Consider the following 18,723-nt stretch of genomic DNA (forward strand, 5'->3'; position numbering starts at 1 on the left):
TAATTTCAATTCAGAACAAAATTTCGAGACGAAAAGAACAAAATAATTAATTTACAAATTAAGAACAAAATTTCGAGACAAAAAGAAGAAAATTAGTTTACAAATCAAGAACAAAACTTCGAGAGGAATAGAATAAGTTTACAGAACAAGAAAAAAAATTCGAGACGAAAAGAAGAAAATTAGTTTACAGATGAAGAACAAAGTTTCGAGGCAAAACGAAAACAAAATCAAGAACAAAATTTCGAGACTCGAGACGAAAAGAAGAAAATTAATAAATTCACAAATCAAGAACAAAATTTAGCGACAAAAAGCAGAAAGTAACTTAAAACACCCTGAACACAGAAATTACATCGAAATAAAATAAATCCGAAAAGGTGTTTGATATCTAAATCGAAAAGAGAACTCGTGTATGAAAAAAAAAACACGAAAAATTTTTTTTGTCACAGTGCTTTGTCACGATGATCAAACATATCGTGTGGTACTTGGAAATTCTATTCTCTGCCCGACAACTTGAAGGATGAGAGAGCGAGTGAGAGAGAGGACGGCGCGAGAGGAGAAAACATGAATGAAGTAAAAAAAGGAACTGTGAATGGGGGGGCCCCGTGGCACGAGTCACCAGGCCAGACGCTCTGGGTAGGTGTAAGCAGCCAGGTACACTTTTCAACCAAGTCATTGGAGAGAAAACTACCTGCATAATAGCGTCCCACGTTAAAATAGTCTACATTCAAGCTTGTTATGTGTCCAACTCCAATTTTTCGGCTCCCTTTTCATTCAAAAAAAAAAATATCTCTTCTGAATATAACACATATTATATCTCTTTCTTTATTATAATACGCGCCCTTTCTTCAAAGCCGCATTTAAAAAACGAAAATTTGTCCACTGCGCAAATTGTATTTCTATTAGTGTTAGGCGCGGTAATTCTCAAAAGTGGGATTTATTTTTCTCCACTAGTCCACTCGTAATTGATTTCTTGTTTTCTTTTTGAAGTTGTTTGTTTTTTTTCCTTCTCACAATGTTTTTTTCCTTGTTGCACTCGTTTTTTCTTGTCGAATTCGTTTTTTTTTTGTTGCACTTATTTTTTTCCACTCGTTTTTTTTTGTTCCTCTCGTTTTTTTCCGAATGTCCTGCTATTTTCGACTCGCCGGAAATTTTATTCGGTGAAAATTAAAATCATGATATTTTCGACTCAGACGAAAAATTTTGTTTAGCGAAAATCATTTTTATTCCTGGTTCTTAAATTAAAGGAAAAAAGAAGCTGTCACTTGTAACGAATAATCTGTGGAAAAAAAAACGAAGGACGGTGATTATTTTTAAAGAAGAAACAAATGTTCTCCTTGAGTCTCATTCGAAAACTTCCTTTCATTCTTTTCATTTATTCTCACTATCCACTTTCATTCTGAATCAATTTCATATCACTTCTTTCTTTAATTGTAAAAACAATTTTTAATCGAACAATTATTCGAAACATCAAAAAATGTTTTTAGATAAATATTTAATCATTATTATTATTATTATTATTATTTTTCCATAGAAAATTAAAATTGTCATAAACTTCAAATTCCAAACCCTTTGAAATTAGATAATCTATAAAAAATTGCTACTGTAACTTCTTCAAAATTATTTTCCAAATTTTAATTTAATTTATTTTCTTAAATTTTTAACTGAACTTCTTTAAATAAATTATTTTTAACAATTTTTTTTTAAAAGTTCTTAAAAAATCAAAATATTCAAAGGAAAAAAGTTCGGAAATATTTCTAAAAATCCACTTGTTTACAATTCAACTTTATGAAATTTCAATTATTCAAAAATTTTTGAATTAAAAATGTATTCGAAATTTAAAGTAATTTAAAAAATATTTCAATCAAAATTGCTAAAACAATCAAAACATTAAATTTTTTGAATTTCCGAATTAAAGTCTTTTTAAATTCAAATTTGAAATTTTTTGAATTTCAATTATTTACAAAAATTGTAAAAGCAAATTTAGTAAAATTAAATTATTTCTGAAATTTTTCAATAAAATTGCGTCACATAATGAAGTCAAATTATTAAATTCTAATTGAAATTTTTCTAAAAATTTACTTGAAACTTTTTTAAATTCAATTTTTCATGAAATTTTAATTATTCGAAAAATTTTTTAACTAAATTTGTATTCAAAAATTTAATTTAAAAAAATTTCAATAAAAACTGTTCAAAACACTAACTTTTTTTTTGGATTTTTCTATATTACAGTTTTTTTAAATTCAAATTTGAAACTTTTCGAATTTCAATGATGTATTTATATAAATTGTAACACAAATCTGTTAAAATTAAATTATTTTTGTAATTTTTAAATAGAATTATCAAATATTGTAGTCAAATTATTAAATTCTGATTGAAATTTTCTAAAACTTTAATTTGAAACTTTTTGAAATTCAATTAATTATAAAAATTGTAACACAAATCTGTAAAAATTAAATTATTTTTCGAATTTTTAAATAGAATTATTAAAAATTCTAAAAATTTAATTTCAAACTTTTTTAAATTCAATTTTTTATGAAATTTCAATTATATTAAAAAAAAATAATAATAAAAATTAATCAAAACACTAAATTTTTTGAATTTCCGAATTAAAGTTTTTTTTAAATTCAAATTTGAATTTTTTGAATTTACGAATTAAAGTTTTTTTTAAATTCAAATTTGAAATTTTTTGAATTTCATTTATTTATAAAAATTGTAAAAGCAAATTGAGTAAAATTAAATTATTTTTGTAATTTTTAAATAGAATTATCAAATAATTCAGTCAAATTGTTAAATTCTAATTGAAATTTTCTAAAAGTTTAATTTAAAACTTTTTTAAATTCAATTTTTTATGAAATTTCAATTATGCAATAATCGTTCAATTAAATTTGTATTAAAAAATTCAAAAATTGAATTTAAAAAAAATGTAATAAAAATTATTCAAAACACTAATTTATTTGTATTATTCAATTAAAGTTTTTTAAAATTAAAATTTGAAACTTTTCGAATTTCAATTATGTAATTTATGAAAATTGTAACACAAATCTGTTAAAAATTAAATTATTTTTCGAATTTGTAAATAGAATTATCAAATAATTTACTCAAATTATTAAATCCTAATTGAAATTTTCTAAAAGTTTAATTTCAAACTTCTTAAAAATTCAATTTAATTATAAAATAAAAATTGCAATGCAAATCTACTAAAATTAAATTATTTTTGGGATTTTTAAGTGAAATAATAAAATTATTTACAAAATAATTGTTTTTCCTGATTTCCCTGACCAATTTTACATTTTCTGACTTTTTCCTGATTTCTCTGGCCAAATCTACATTTTCTGACTTTTCCCTGATTTCCCTGGTTAATTCTACATTTTCTGACATTTTCCTAATTTCCCCGGTTAATTCTAAATTTTCTCGTTAATTTTTCCTTGATTTTCCTGGACAGTTCTACATTTACTGACTTTTCCTGAATATTAACGGAGTAGAATTTAAAAATACAATCAATGAAAAGGAAAAGAAAAGGGAGAAAAAGAGAAAAAAAGAGAAGAAAAAAGAAATAAAAGAGAATAATATTAAAAAAGAAGATATTCGACAGTCGAGTGTTTCGGATGTAAAAATAAAAGTGTAACGACAGAGGAAAGCAATTTCAGATATTTCCAAGTTGAAAGTGCTGCTGCTGCTGCGGATAATTAATTCACCAACTGACAGCTCTCTCGGGGGGTAGGTTTTCGTTAAACTCGGTTCGCAAACACAAGTGAACACAAGTGAAGGCAAGTGCCGGGAAAACAGGTCGAAATGTATATATGAAACTCAAGAGAGATGGACGAGAGCAGAAGAGGGAGTGATAGCTATTGGCAAGTCAAGAATTCAACAATTACGTCACTGATGTGTAAAGGATGATCGCCGAGCAGAGGCGTCGGCGAGTCTAGAAATGTGCACACGTCATTCTGTTAAATGCTTTTCGCGCACGATAACCTGCCACTCGAAAACGTGCCGGGAAAACCATCAAAAATCTCCCTCTTTCCTCTTTTCCTCACCGAAAAGTCTCTCCATCTTTGCCAATCTTTGCAAATTTACAAATTGTCACTAATTTTGATTTTCAATTTTCCGATTTTCAATTTCAATCTTTCGAAAATTGTCAAAAAAAAAAAAAACAGTTTCAAAAACTTCTCGAAAATAAAATCGAGAATCGAACAAAATCCAAAAAGAACAAGAAAGAAAAATTCTCCCTTTCGGTATTATTGAATTCGCACGATACAAAATAATTTTTTTTTGCCCCAAAGACTCTCTCCAGCACAATATATTCTGAATGGGAATTTTCGAATATTATATATTTCTACATTGAATTGAAGAATATATATAAAAGTGCGAGCGGAGAAAAAGCGAATAGGAGTTGAGAAGGGGAAAAAGAAGAAACAATATCCGACACGAAAGCGCTATCTTTGCGTAGCGTGGCTGCGATTGCTGGCAGGCATCATCATCATTATCATCCTCATCATCCACATCGCGGGGGCACATCATTATTCTGGGATTCCGAATAATTGACGATGATTGGTCCCGTCCCGAACTGGAAGAATTCAGATTTTTTATTTGATCACGAAACTTCCCCGAAACAGCGCGAAATCCTGACCGGATTCTTTTTTTTCCCCTCCCTCCCTCCCAAACGGGGCACATTTAATTGCTTAATGACTACCTTATTCGGGCTAAATAATTGACCAGTAGTCAAAGTAGTTCACATAGATAGAAAAGTGTGTTTAGAATTTCTATAATGATTCAATCCTAGTATTTTTTTTTTTTTAATTAAATGTTTTTAAAAAATATTTACTTATTTCTTATCCTTGCTAATAAATTGAATTTCCCCAACGAATTTTATTATTCACGAAAGAATTTAAATATTTATAAAAATAATTTAATTCTTACGAAGAATTTTAGAAAAATTTTTAAATAATTCATTTCTTTCGACTAATTTTATGTAAATTCTAATTTAAATAATTGAATTCCTGAGAAATTTTTATTATTCATGAAAAGAATTGAATTCTTCCGAAGATTAAAAATTTTTTTTTTGAATATTTGAATTCTATTTGGAAATTTGATGAAAATAGTAGATATTAAAAATCATTAAATTGCGAAAAGTTCTTAAAAATAATTGAATTTTACAAAGAATTCAATTAAAATATTTCAGAATAATTGAATGTATGTGTGGCATTTTATTAAATTTTTTTGAAATTAATTGAATTCCTAAAAAGTATTTTATTATTTATGAAAATAATTGAATTTCTAATAAGAAAATTATTACTTTTAAAAATAATTGAATTTTTATGATGAATATTGTTATTTATGAAAATAATTAAATTTTGCAAAAAATTTTATTAAAATGTCTCAAAATAATTGAATTTTCGGGAATAATTTTTTATTTATCTTTAATAATTGAATCCTTTCGAAGAATAATTTATGTAAATAATAGAATTTGTGGGAGGAATTTTATTATAAAATCTAAAAGAATAATTAAATTATTTCAAAAAAGCTTAATTAAAATTGTATTTAAAATAATTGTTTTCATTCGAACAATTTTATTAAAATATTTGAGAATGATTGGATTCCTGTGAAAAATTCTAATATTTATTATAAATAATTAAATTCTTCCAAAGAATTAAAAAAAATATTTTTTTAAAGAATTGATTTTTTCGAGAAATTGAAATTAAATTTTTAAGAATAATTACATTTTTTGAGCAATTTCTGTAAAATTTTATTACAAATAATTGAAATTCTGCGATGAATTTTAACATTTATGAAAATAATTGAATTTGGCAAAGAATTTTATTAAAATGCCTCAAAATAATTGAATTTTCGGAAATAATTTTGACATTTATCGACATAATTGAATTCTTTCGAAGAATTATTTATGTAAATAATTGCATTTTTGGGAAGAATTTTATTATAAAATCTAAAAGAATAATTGAATTATTTTTAAAAAATTTAATTAAAATTGTAATAAAAATAATAGATTTCTTTCAAACAATTTCATTAAAGTATTTGAAAATAATTCAATTCCTGTCAAAAATTCTAATATTTTTGTAAATAATTGAATTCTTCCAAAAAATTTTTAAAAAACAATTTTTTTAAATAATTTATTTTTTCCAGAAATTGAAATTAAATTTTTAAGAATAATTACATTTTTTTCAGCAATTCCTGTAAAATTGTATTAAAAATAATTTAATTATTTATGAATTTTATTATTTATGAAAATAATTGAATAGTTGCAAAGAATTTTATTAAAATTTTCAAAAATAATTCAATTCCTGATAAGAATTTTATTATTTATAAAATAATTGAATTATTGCCAAGAATTTGACAATTTATAGAAAAAATTGAATTGTTTCGAAGAATTTTTTATTAGAATTGTTGAAAATAATTGAATTTAAATAATATTTTTAAAACTAATTGAATTCTTCAGAAACATTTTATTATTTTTTTCAAAAATTGAATTTCTATGAAAAATATTATTAGTGAAAGTATTTGAATTATTGTGAAGAAGAATTGTATAAAAATTTTGTTAAATAATTAATTTTTTCCAAATTTTTTTGAAAATGTAATAAATTAATAGAATTCCTGTGGAAATTTGATTATTTATGAAAATAATTGAATTTTGAATGAATTTTATCAATTTTTTTGTTTTTGAATAATTGAATTCTTTTGCGAAATTTTATGAAAATACTATAGATATTGAAAATAATTGAAATTTGAATATTTTTTGAAAATAATTGAATCTCTGTAATGAATTTGATTATAATTTTTGAGAATAGTTTTTTGATTTCTACTATTAGCGAATTTAAAGTAGTGGAAATTTTCGAAAAAAATAGAAATAGTAGCTTTTTGTGACTGAAATCTAAAAAAAGTACCAAAATAGTAGCTTAACGTAAAAAAGTAGTAAATCGTAGGTTTTAGTAGATGAGTGCGAAGCATGAATTTCGAAACTTCCTTTTTCCGAGCAGATTTTTTCATTTTCAAATCAAATTGGTTGCAAACAAGAGACGATATTTTTCAGAACAACTGTATTAATTTTTGCGAATAAAGTCGAAATAATTTCCGGCACGATTTCAGTCGACATAAGCGCGAAGAAGAAGAAGAAGAAAAGAAACCAAGTTCATAAATATCTTGGCGAGACCGCTATAAAAATAAAATCCCCAATAACGATCGACAGAAGAGTGAGTGAGCGAGTGAGAGAGAGAGACCAGACAGTCGTGCTCGATGGGGCGGATCTCCTCCGATGTCCAGTCATCGAAATCATTGTGAGCGACGGATGTCTTTGACGGATCGCTTGTAAAACCAGGGTCAAAAACCAAATTCTCGGAAGTGGAGAAAGCGAAATTTGCTTCTCGTGATGGAGCCACATCAATTGCCCGCACAAAATTCTCTTCATCTCTATCTTGTTTTTGAACGCCCGCTGCTTTTATATTTTAGAGGACCTTAAAACCGAGATTATGTCAGGATTACAGTGGCGCTCGTTTATGCCCTTAACTGAAAAACGTTTTCAACTTTTGACCAATAATAACCAGAGAGAGAGATAGAGAGAGAGAGAGTGCAGAAAAGGATTGCGTGTTCCAGGCAGATGAAAAACGGAAGAAATACAAAATCTAAGATGATCGAAGGGTATTCTCCTCTCGTGCGCTACTTTTTTGTGTCATTGTTTCAAAGTAGAGAGAGAAAAAAAAGGAGTCCCCCAAAGGGGTTTTTGTAATTAAACCCTGATTTCTTTCCGTTTAAAGGCGGAATTTTTGTTCTCAATCTGCAGATTATGAAATCCGTCATTATTTTTTATACAAAAATTCTTTTCTCCTCGGCTTCATTCTTTTTTCTGCACTGACCGACGACAAGACAAAGGAATCCTCGCACCTCACAAAAGTCTAGACTGCAAAACACAAAAAAAATCATCTATAATTTTCGGAAAATTATTATATTCAAAATATTTGTACCTAAATGTGACTCGCTCCGAAGAAGCAAATTTTCATTTCGACAAATTACAAACAATCCACAATTTTTTCTTCTTCGGAGCGCGTCACAAATTTATCAATTTCAATTTTGGAAAAATAAATTTACCAAATTTATCAATTTCGAAAGATAAATTTACCAAATTTCTCAATTTTGACGAACTAAAAATAAAATAAAATAAAATTGTAAAAAAACACTAAAATTCTCAAAATGTTAGGAATAAAATTCGAAATGGATTTTCGAAACGAAAAAAAAACGACAGTGATGATGATGATGATTTAAAGTATATCATCGAATTCCTGCGCGATAAATGCCATTAATATTTCTAAAGAAGAAAAGAACTGACAATATTCAAGTCCAACTTGTTTTAATGATATAAAAACAGGTTTTATATTATTATTCATGGACGATCAAAAAGAAGAAACGAAATACTTTATAAATTTATGTTTTACTTACAAGCCTTAGGGGCGCTATACACGTTCACAAATGTATATCTTTTTACTCGTAATAATTCTATACTCATTATATTTATTTTGTCACGTGATTTTGCAAATTTAAATATGCGAAAATCGAGTTTTTCAGAAAAAGAAGATTTTTTCTTTCCCCCTCAACAAAAAACTTTGTCAATTTTTATATAAAACGTGAAAAAAAATTTCTCAAAAATCAATTGCAAAGGAAATATTTCTATCGAAAGAGGACAAAATTTCAGAAGTCAAAATTTAAAAGAAGGATAACAAAAGCAATTTTCGTCAACGAAAAATATTCGCAAAACCATAAATTGATTTTCTAAAAAGAACAATTTTTTTCCGGAAGAGAGGAAAAATTGAAAAATTGAAAAGAATCGAATTTCAATATTAGATCACAAATTTTTCCTTTCACAGATTTCGAATAAATCAGTGTTTGCGAGACTTGCGGGACATAAAGAGATAAATTTCGAGGATGTGCTAAAATATTTTGTTTTGACGCGTGTTTAGAGGGTTGTTAAACGTGAAAACTTTTCAAGATCGTTTCGACTCACCGATTACACTGCTATATAGGGATATTTTATGAGCGCGTTACGTCACAAGCCGTCCGCGCCATAACTCATGGAAGTCTTAGGAGGAATCTGTTTCTATTATGTCGCGCTTTAAATCTCTTAACTCTTTCTAATCCTCCCCGCCGTGGACTAACAAGATATATTAACTCGCACTCTCAATTGCAATATTCAATTCGTCAAAATTTACAACAAAAAAAAAAATAAATAAATAAATAAAAATTCGTCAAAATTATAATTTTTATCTAAATTTTTGAAAAATGATTTTTTTTTAGTTAAATTCAATTTCAATCTAATTGAAAAATTCAATTTTTACAATTACGTTTTATTTCAATCTAATTGAAAAATTCGATTTCTTAATTCAATTGGTATTTAATTAAATTTAATTACAATCTAAAGGAAAATTTCGATTTTTTCAATTAAATTTAATTTCAATCTACTTGAAAAATTCGATTATTTCGATTTTATTTTAAGCTGATTGAAAAATTTAACACGAATCTAATTATTCACTCTCATGGCAATTTTGTATCGCAAAAATTCGTTTTCACTCATTTTTATTCATATTTTAAAAAACTTGGTATTTTCCAACAAGTCGATTTGAATTTAATTGAAAAAATTGGATTTTTCAAGAAGTAAATTTCAATCTAACTGGAAAATTCGATTTTATTGAAATCAATAAACTAGTGAAAAACTAGTGAAAAACTAGTGAAAAACTAGTGAAAAACTAGTGAACGGATTTTATTTTTCAAAATTAAATCCGAATATTATTGAAAAATTTGTTTTTTTTTCTTTAAAACATCAAATTTTTTCAATTAAATTTAAATTTTTTGAAAAATCCGATTTTTCAAGAACTAAATTTCAATCTAATTGGAAAATTCGATTTTTTCAAAATTAAATCCGAATATTATTGAAAAATTTGGTTTTTTTTCTTTAAAACATCAAATTTTTTCAATTAAATTTAAATTTTTTGAAAAATTAGATTTTTTAAGAACTAAATTTCAATCTAATTGGAAAATTCGATTTTTTAAAAATTAAATCTGAATATTATTGAAAAATTTAGTTTTTTTTCTCTGATTTTAATTTTATTTAGCAAAAATTCAATTTCACTCATTTTTTATTCAAATATTATAAAGAAAATTATTTTTTTAAACAATTGTATTTTAGTCTAATTTAAAGTTTTATTATTCAAAAATGATTTTTAATTTAATGGAAAAATTTCGTTTTTTAAAAATTAAATATTAATCTAATTAAAGAAATTTATTTCTTAATTATTGAAGTTTAATCGAATTTCTCACTTTCTTTGCAATTTCAATTCATAGAAATTTAATTTCTCTCAATTTTCTCCAAATGTTGAAGAATTTAATTTTTTTAAAACAAATTTGAATTTGACTGAGCAAATTTAATATTTTAAAACAAATTTTAATGTCACTGAGAAATTTTAATTTTTTAAAACAAATTTGAATTGCACAGAGAAAATTAAATTTTTTAACAATGATTTTGAATCTAATATTGTCAAATTTTATTCTTTATAAATTGAATTTGAATCTAATATTGAAAAATGTTATTCTTTATAAATCGAATTTGAATCTTGAAAAATTTTCTTTTTTAAAAATAATTTGAAATCTAATGGAATTTTTTTTTAAATTTAGTTTGAATTTAATTTCTCACTCTCACTACAATATCAATTATAATAAAAATTCAATTCCACTAATTTGTCTCCTAAAATTTAAAAATTTCGTTTTCCTAAACAACTAAATTTAAATCTAATTATGAAAAAATTTGTTATATTAAAAATTGAATTTAAATTTAATTAAAAAAATTCAATTTGAATCGAATTGGAACAGAAAAAATTGAATTGAAATCTAATTGAAAAAATTTAATTATAAAATCTAATTGAAAACGTCGATAAATAAATTACTTTCTGTATTTTTAATTTTAAAAATTAGAACTAAAAATTAAATATAAAATTAAGTTCATAAAGTGAAAAATTCCCGTTTTCTATTATTTAAGAAAGAAAAAATGTATATCCAGAAACTTTAGATCAAAATAAAAAAAAACTTCAAATTGAATTTAAAATAAATATTTCGAAATAAACCGTAAAACTGAACTTTAAAAATAAAATCCACTTTTACAAAAGGTATTTACAGTCCTAATTGAATATTGCGAAACTATAATGAAATAGCTCGAGAGTTTTGTTTAAGACTTCACTTTTTTTCCTTAAAGAAAAATTTATTTTTGTCAAGTTCCTATAATAACATTTAATATACCAACATGCGGCAAAACACTTGAAAGATATATCGCTTTGGCTATAATATATATATATACGAATATAAAAATCGAAAGCATTTAAAAGCGCGCCTGCTCTGTGACTTGTTTGGGGGAGGAAATTTGCCGCAGAAACAAAATTGCATTATAGGCAGCAAAAGCTCACGTTGTTATATCGTTGTAACGAAATGAAGTCAACAATTTTTTTTTCTTCTTTTCTTTATAAAGTAGTTGCCAATGCCGTGCCGTCATGCAGTTATCGAAATGGTGGTGAGGGGAATATGTATGGTACGTGCCTACAACACAAAATACTGAATAATAAAGAGAAAAATTCTTTTCTTTTTCAGTGTATTATATAGTGAACACTGCAAATCACGTCGTCTCTCTCTCTCTCTCTCCCTCTCCTCATTTTTTGCCATGAATAGTTAATGAAAATACTTTCCGGGCGTGAGCAATAACGCCGTCTCGCGTGTGTATATATTTATATTCAATATCTATCTCTGCAACAAATTTCTTTTTTTATTCCTAAATAGTCATTCCCAATTGCATTGTCGTAACTGAAAATCGAAAAAAGAATAAATTAATAACTAATAAACAATTTATAACGATTTTTTTAAATCACCTTTAAATTACTATTTGGAAAAAATAAATATTCTTCATATTTCAGTGTAAAAATTTGTGAATAAAATAATTGTTATTATTTAATTAATTTCTGCGAGTAATTTTTTGTTTTTAATTAAATTTCAATCTTGTTAAAGAGAAAACGAGAAGAAGAAAATGTTTTTCTATAAGAATTTTTGTTTCTTTTGGGCCGCGAAATAACTGCAGCCTTGCATGATAACTGATGAGTTGGCACTTTGCCTAAGACACGAAGGGCTCTAGTTCAATTTTCCCCGAGTGATGTATAACACACGCCGATAAATGTTGTGACATGTTCACTGTGTAAACATATCAAAATTAGACGAAAACCCTTCGGCCCCTCTTCCTATTTGATTTACAAAAAAATAAAATTTTCTCTTGTCAATATTACGTGCGTTTTTCTTTTACATTATTAATTTGAATATTTTTTCTTACTTAATTCGAGAGTTAAGACAATTTTTTTACACTACAATAAATACTGTGATAATAAAAATAAAACCAAAAAAAGGAAATAAAAAAAAAATAAAACAAAATAAAAACAAAACAAAAAAATAACAAAAACATAAAAATAAAACTGATAAAAGAATTGAAATAAAAATAATAAAAGTAATAATAATGATAATAATAAAAATAATAACGAAAATAGTATTAATGACAATTTGCTAATTAGTAATAGAGCAACCGTAATGAATAATTAATTAATTAGTCGAAATTTCGTCAGATAATTGGAAATGCAGATTGTACATTTTTGCAAATGGGAATAAAAATTCGGAATAATAAATCATTTCTGGGGAAAAAAGAGGATAATTTGTTTTTAAAGAAGATGGCAATCTACAGAGACATAATGAGTAACGTAAAAACCGTTAAATTCGGCATATGCACGACAAGGTCACACGAAATATTATTTATATCGAGAATAAGAATTTGCTGAATTCTTTTATTTTTAGATCGAATTTATTTAGGGCAATAAAATTATTTTCTAATTAGAACCTCTAATTATACGAACTGAATTTTTTTCCGTTTTTTTTTCTCTCGACAGTAAAAAGTATTTAAATTCAATTAAAATATTTAGAAAAAAATACAAATATTAAAAAATTACAAATAAAAAAAATAAAAATAAATCTAAGAAAAAATACAAATATTTAAATAATAAATACATAAATAAAAATATTAAAAAGAAAATTAAAATACCTGAATAAAATTTAAAAAAAAATACTTATTCGTACAATTTTTCCATTATTGCAAAAATTATATAATTTTCCGCCAAGTTTATTTTTAATGTAATTTTAATTTGAATGTTAATTTAAAATAGAAAACATACTTGTTATTCTTTATACAAATTATTTGCAATATCGCTCGAGTCAATAGCAAATTAATGTCTTATCTATTTCATGCAATTAAGTCTTATCGTTTCATATATTGTATTGTAACGAAAAATAATTCTGCAATAAAATATATCAATAAAATTTATTACCACGGATATTTTTTTTCAAAATATGTATTATTTTTCCTGACATTAAATTCAACTATAGGAAACTATTCTTTTTCTTTCAGAAAAAATTGAAATCGTAATTTTTTTTCTATTCTCTGACAAAATTTACAATAAATAAAAAACAAAAAATATTTGATTGTATATAAATTTAATCAATTTTATAATCAAAATTTCGATTCTCGGCGAGAGATTTGAGGGATTTAATAAAATTAATAATCAGATATCGATAGAGAGAGAGAAAAAAAGAGAGAGATGATTTTTCTCAATAATCAAAGTGTTAAGAATAGCATTCTTTCGCATTAATATCTTATATGATACAAATGCCATGCTGTAAAAAAAAGGAAGAGAAGCGAAAAAAAGATACGAGGGAGAGAAGTATATAGAGAAGAGAAGCAAATTTGCATATTAAACGGCTTGAGATTTATAACCATTTGAGTTTAAAAAACAGTTTGGAGGTGCGAGCAAGCAATATAGTCAATAAATAAAACTATATATACATATTATATGATCCTCGCTGATCGCGATTCATTCAAATCGATATAGACTCTTGTTCGACTTTTCATTACATTATTATTATTATAATAAAAACTTGTAAGCAAGCGATATCTGCCTGTTATACGTCCACTTTATTTTTTAATATCGTATAACTATATTTTTCATCTTCTTTCTCTTTATATCAAGTCTCCTCTTCTTTTATCTTTTTGGTAATTAAATTAATTATTAATATTTTTTTATTATCTAATTTTTTTTAATTATCTAATATTTTTTTCTATTATAATTATAATATTTGTCTCTATCAATAATTTTTTTATTCACAAATTTTATTCAATGTCAAGAATATTAGTTTTGTCTAATTATTCTTTTCAACGAAAAATGTTAATTTATTATTTTTAATTAGGATTATTTTCAAATATGAATTTTTAAATAATTTTAGATTCAAACTTTTAAAAAATTTAATTATTAACTAATTCACTAATAAATTATTCATGTTTATTAAAATAAAAAATTTTAATAAAATTCTACGCAAGAATTCAATTATTTTATTGAACAATAACATTCTTCCGTAAGAATTCAATTATTTTTACAAATTGTAAAATTTTTGGCAAAAATTCAATTATTTTCAAACAAAATAAATAAAATTTAATAAATCCTTCGAAACAATTCAATTATTTTTTAAAATAGTAAAATCTTTGCAAAAATTCTATTATTTTCAAAAAAATTTCACGAAAAAATTCAATTTTTTCCGAGTTTTTTTCTTAATTCGATATAAAATATTTTAGAAGAATTCAATTATTTTCTAAAATTTTTATAAATCCTTCGAATCAATTCAATTATATTTATTTATAAATATTAAAATTCTTTTCAAAAATTCAAGTATATTCAAAACAATTTTACGAAAGAAATCAATTTTTTTACTAATTTATTATAAAAAATTTCAAAAAAAATTAAAAATTCAATTACTTTCTAAAATTGTAATTAATTCTATTATTTTTAATAAAATTTCATGAAAGAATTCATTTTTTAAAATTTTAATAATATTTTTGGAAAAATTCAATTATTTTCTAAACTTTTAATAAATTCTTCGCAAAAATTCTATTATATTTATAAATTGTAAATTTGTTTACAAAAATTCAATTATATTCAAAAAAATTTCACGAAAGAATTCAATTTTTTTCTTAATTTGTGATAAAGGATTTGAAAAAAAATTCAAAATTCAATTACTTTCTGGAATTTTGATAAATTCTTCGCAACAATTCAATTATATTTATAAATTGTAAAATTCTTTGCAAAAACTCAATTATTTAAAAAAAATTCACGAAAGATTTCAATTTTTTCTTTAATTTGTAATAAAAAATTTCAAAAAAATTCAAAATTCAATTACTTTCTAAAATTTTAATAAATTCAATTATTTTTAAATATTTAATACAATTTTAATAAAATTTCATGAAAGAATTCAATTTTTTAAATAATTTTTAATAATATTTTTCGAAAAAATTCAATTATTTTCTAAACTTTTAATAAATCCTTCGAATTAAGTCAATTTTTTATAAAGAGTAAAATTCTTTGCAGAAATTCAATTATTTTCAAGAAAATTTCACGAAAGAATTCAATTTTTTTCTTAATTCGTTATAAAATTTTTCAAAAAAATTCAATTATTTTCTAAAATTTTAATGAAATTCAATAATTAAATGTTTAATTTCAATTATTAACATACACTATTATTTTAAAAACTTGAAAGAAATTGTTCATAAAATTCAATTATTTAAAAAATTTTTAATTAAAATTTTTAAAGAAACTCCATTATTTAAAAAAAAAAATCCAAAGAAAGTCTTCAAAAAAAATTTAATTAAAATTATCAATAATTTTAACATAATTATTATTAACGAGAATTAAATTATTTTTCTAAATAAAAAAATTCTTTTAAGGAATTCAATTATTTCAAGTTTTTTGATAGAATTCTTTGCAGGAATTCAATGATTTTCAAAACATTAATTTTAACATTGAAAATACTTATTTGATATATGAAAAATTATTGAAAAAGTTAGGAAACAAAAAAGCAAACAACAACTGACTTCAAACTGCAAGCAGATTTCCAGAATACAACGATTATTACTATAGAACATAGATTGTTTTATTAAATATAAAAAACATTAATTTTACTTATTTTTTTAAATTAAATTTAAATAAAGTATGAAATTGTAAAAAAAATATTGTTCCTTTCAAATTTCAAAGAAGACGTGAAATTATCTCAATTTCAGATTTATTAACAGCCGAGATTGACAAAATTGTAAGCGACGATTTCAATAATTTTGCGAATGTTGAAGAAGAAATTTCCTTAACTTAACTTTTCGAAAGAAATTCCAAAAACAAATAAAATTTGTCTCTTCGGAAGAAAATCAAAAGAAGAAAAAAAATTGTCTTTTTTGAGAAAGGAGAAAGAAAGGGGAAAATAAAGACAACAAAAATTGTCTTTCTTGAAAAAGAAGAAAGAAAGGGGAAAATAAAGGCAAAAAAATTGTCTTTTTTTTGCAAAAGAAGAAAGAAAGAGGAAAATAAAAACAAAAAAATTGTCTTTTTTTGCGAAAGAAGAAATAAAGACAAAAAGAAAAAATTTTGAAGCGATGAGAGAGTGAAGCAGAAGTTTATACAGTAACATCAGGTGTGAGTCTGAAGAGAGGAATGGTACCCCCTACGGGGCTGCTTATTGTGCCAACGAGAGACCCGTGTACTATAATTCAACGCTAAAGGAACATATAAAGGCCCCGCGATGTCGACGCGCCAATGAAACACGCATATAAAAGGTCATTCATCAACCCCCATCCTGTATTAGTTCAAGTCTCCACCAATTTGTGTCAACTATCAAGCACTTTATCTCTCCAGTCTCGTCGAAACATTTCTCTTTCTTCGCTCTCTTTCTCCCAATTTTCCACCAATTTCTAAAAACAGAAAATTCACCAAAACAATTATTTTTTCCTTATTAAGAACAAATTCACAAATTAATCATTTCAATCTCAATAGATAAATTAGTAATAAATTAACTTAAATAATAAAATCTCGTTCATTCGAACTTTCGAAACATTATGTTTTCTATTATTAATTTTCCTATAGGAAAAAATTTGATTCGACTATTTATTCCACTTGTAAAATTAGAAATGTTTAAAATTCTCCAAGCAGAAAAAAAATTCCTTCCAATAATACGAGATAATTTCCGGTACGATCAGGGACAATTGTTTCGTCACTCATTTTTTTTTTTCTTTTTTTATTGAAAAAAGAAGAAAAGACGATGACAGTTGATCCAATCCTCTCTAATTATTGTCAAGAAAACGGAGAGACAATAATAGCATCAGTCTGAGAGTCAAAAACACAAAGTTTGTGTTACGAGCGCGAAAATTTAAAGAGAGAGAAAGAATGAGATGAGAGACTTCTCCTAGCGAGTTGATTGATGGACGAGTCGCCATGTTTATAATTAGAGGCCGACGTTTCCGGTCCCTTGCTAACTTGCCACTTGCTCGTTTATATCGAACATCGTTAAATTAATCTAAAAGCCAGTACAGACACACATATATATACAACGCGTGACTGATTTTGACGTATTTGCACATTACTCGGAACGTATTCCTTCATCTCATCGTCTCAAAATGCAATTGGCCCGCCAGCTACGAGTAAAAACGAATATCGATCAGAAATCCAATTTGTAACAACTCTCTAAACAATAAAAAAAGAAATTTTAATTAATTAGCTTATTTCAAGCGGGGTGCAATTGAATTTTTATTTCTTGAGATCAAAAATTACCTTCTGATTCTATTTTTTGTATTCTCTCAATGAAAAATAGAAAAAAAGATTTTTTTCAAGGGAAAATACTTTTTAGAGACAATTTTTTTTAAACAAATGGAGTTTCATTAATAATTTTAATTGAAAATTTTGAAAGCAATTGAAATTTTAAAGAGAATTAAAAAAAAATTTATGAAAATAATTCAATTCTTGCGAAGAATTTTACTATTTATAAAAATAGTTGAGTTGTTTCGAAAAATTTATTAAAATTTTAGAAAATAATTGAAATTTATGGCAATATTTTAAAATATTTGAATTCATCAGAGGAATTCAATTAAAATTGTTTTAAAAATAATTGAATTCCTGCAAAGGATTTTACTATTTAAATTTTATTATTTATGAAAATAATTGAATTCTTGCTTAGAATTTTATCGAATATTTAAAAAAAAATTGAATTTCCATCAAAAATATTAACTTTTTCCTTATTGTGCTTATAAATTAAAAATTTCTGCAGCGAATTTTTATTACTCATGAAAGAATATAAATATTTATAAAAATAATTTAATTCTTGCGAAGAATTTTATAAAAACTTTTAAATAATTAATTTCTTTCGACAAATTTTATGCAAATTCTAATTTAAATATAATTGAATTAAATGTTTTTGAAAAGAATTTAATTCCTGCAAAGAATTTTCCTATTTATAAAAATAGTTGAGTTATTTCGAAAAATTTATTAAAATTTTAGTAAATAATCGAATTCCTGCAAAGGATTTTATTACTTATAAAATTAATTGAATTCTTGCGAAGAATTTTACTTTTTATAAAAATAATTGAATTGTTTCGAAGGATTTATTAAATAATAAGTTTTTGAAATAGATTTGCAAAATTAAATTTACTCAAAATATTAAATTTTATATTCAGTTTAATAGTAAATTTACTATTCAACTTCATATTATTTAATTTAATATTTTGTTGAAATTTATTGAAATAGATTTTCAAAATTAATTTCACTCAAAAATACTAAACTTGAAATTCAC

The 18,723-nt window shown here is 24.1% G+C and overlaps 1 protein-coding gene across 5 annotated transcripts in view; it reads right to left on the reverse strand.

The window, feature by feature from the left end:
- LOC122507208 (protein dead ringer-like) overlaps positions 1-18,723 on the reverse strand; it is a 225,923-nt gene that overhangs the window by 34,705 nt on the left and 172,495 nt on the right. The gene's annotated exons all lie outside the window — the stretch shown is intronic.

This window comes from Leptopilina heterotoma, unplaced genomic scaffold (assembly GCF_015476425.1).
Source record: "Leptopilina heterotoma isolate Lh14 unplaced genomic scaffold, ASM1547642v1 Lhet_45, whole genome shotgun sequence".
Classification (NCBI taxonomy): domain Eukaryota; kingdom Metazoa; phylum Arthropoda; class Insecta; order Hymenoptera; family Figitidae; genus Leptopilina; species Leptopilina heterotoma.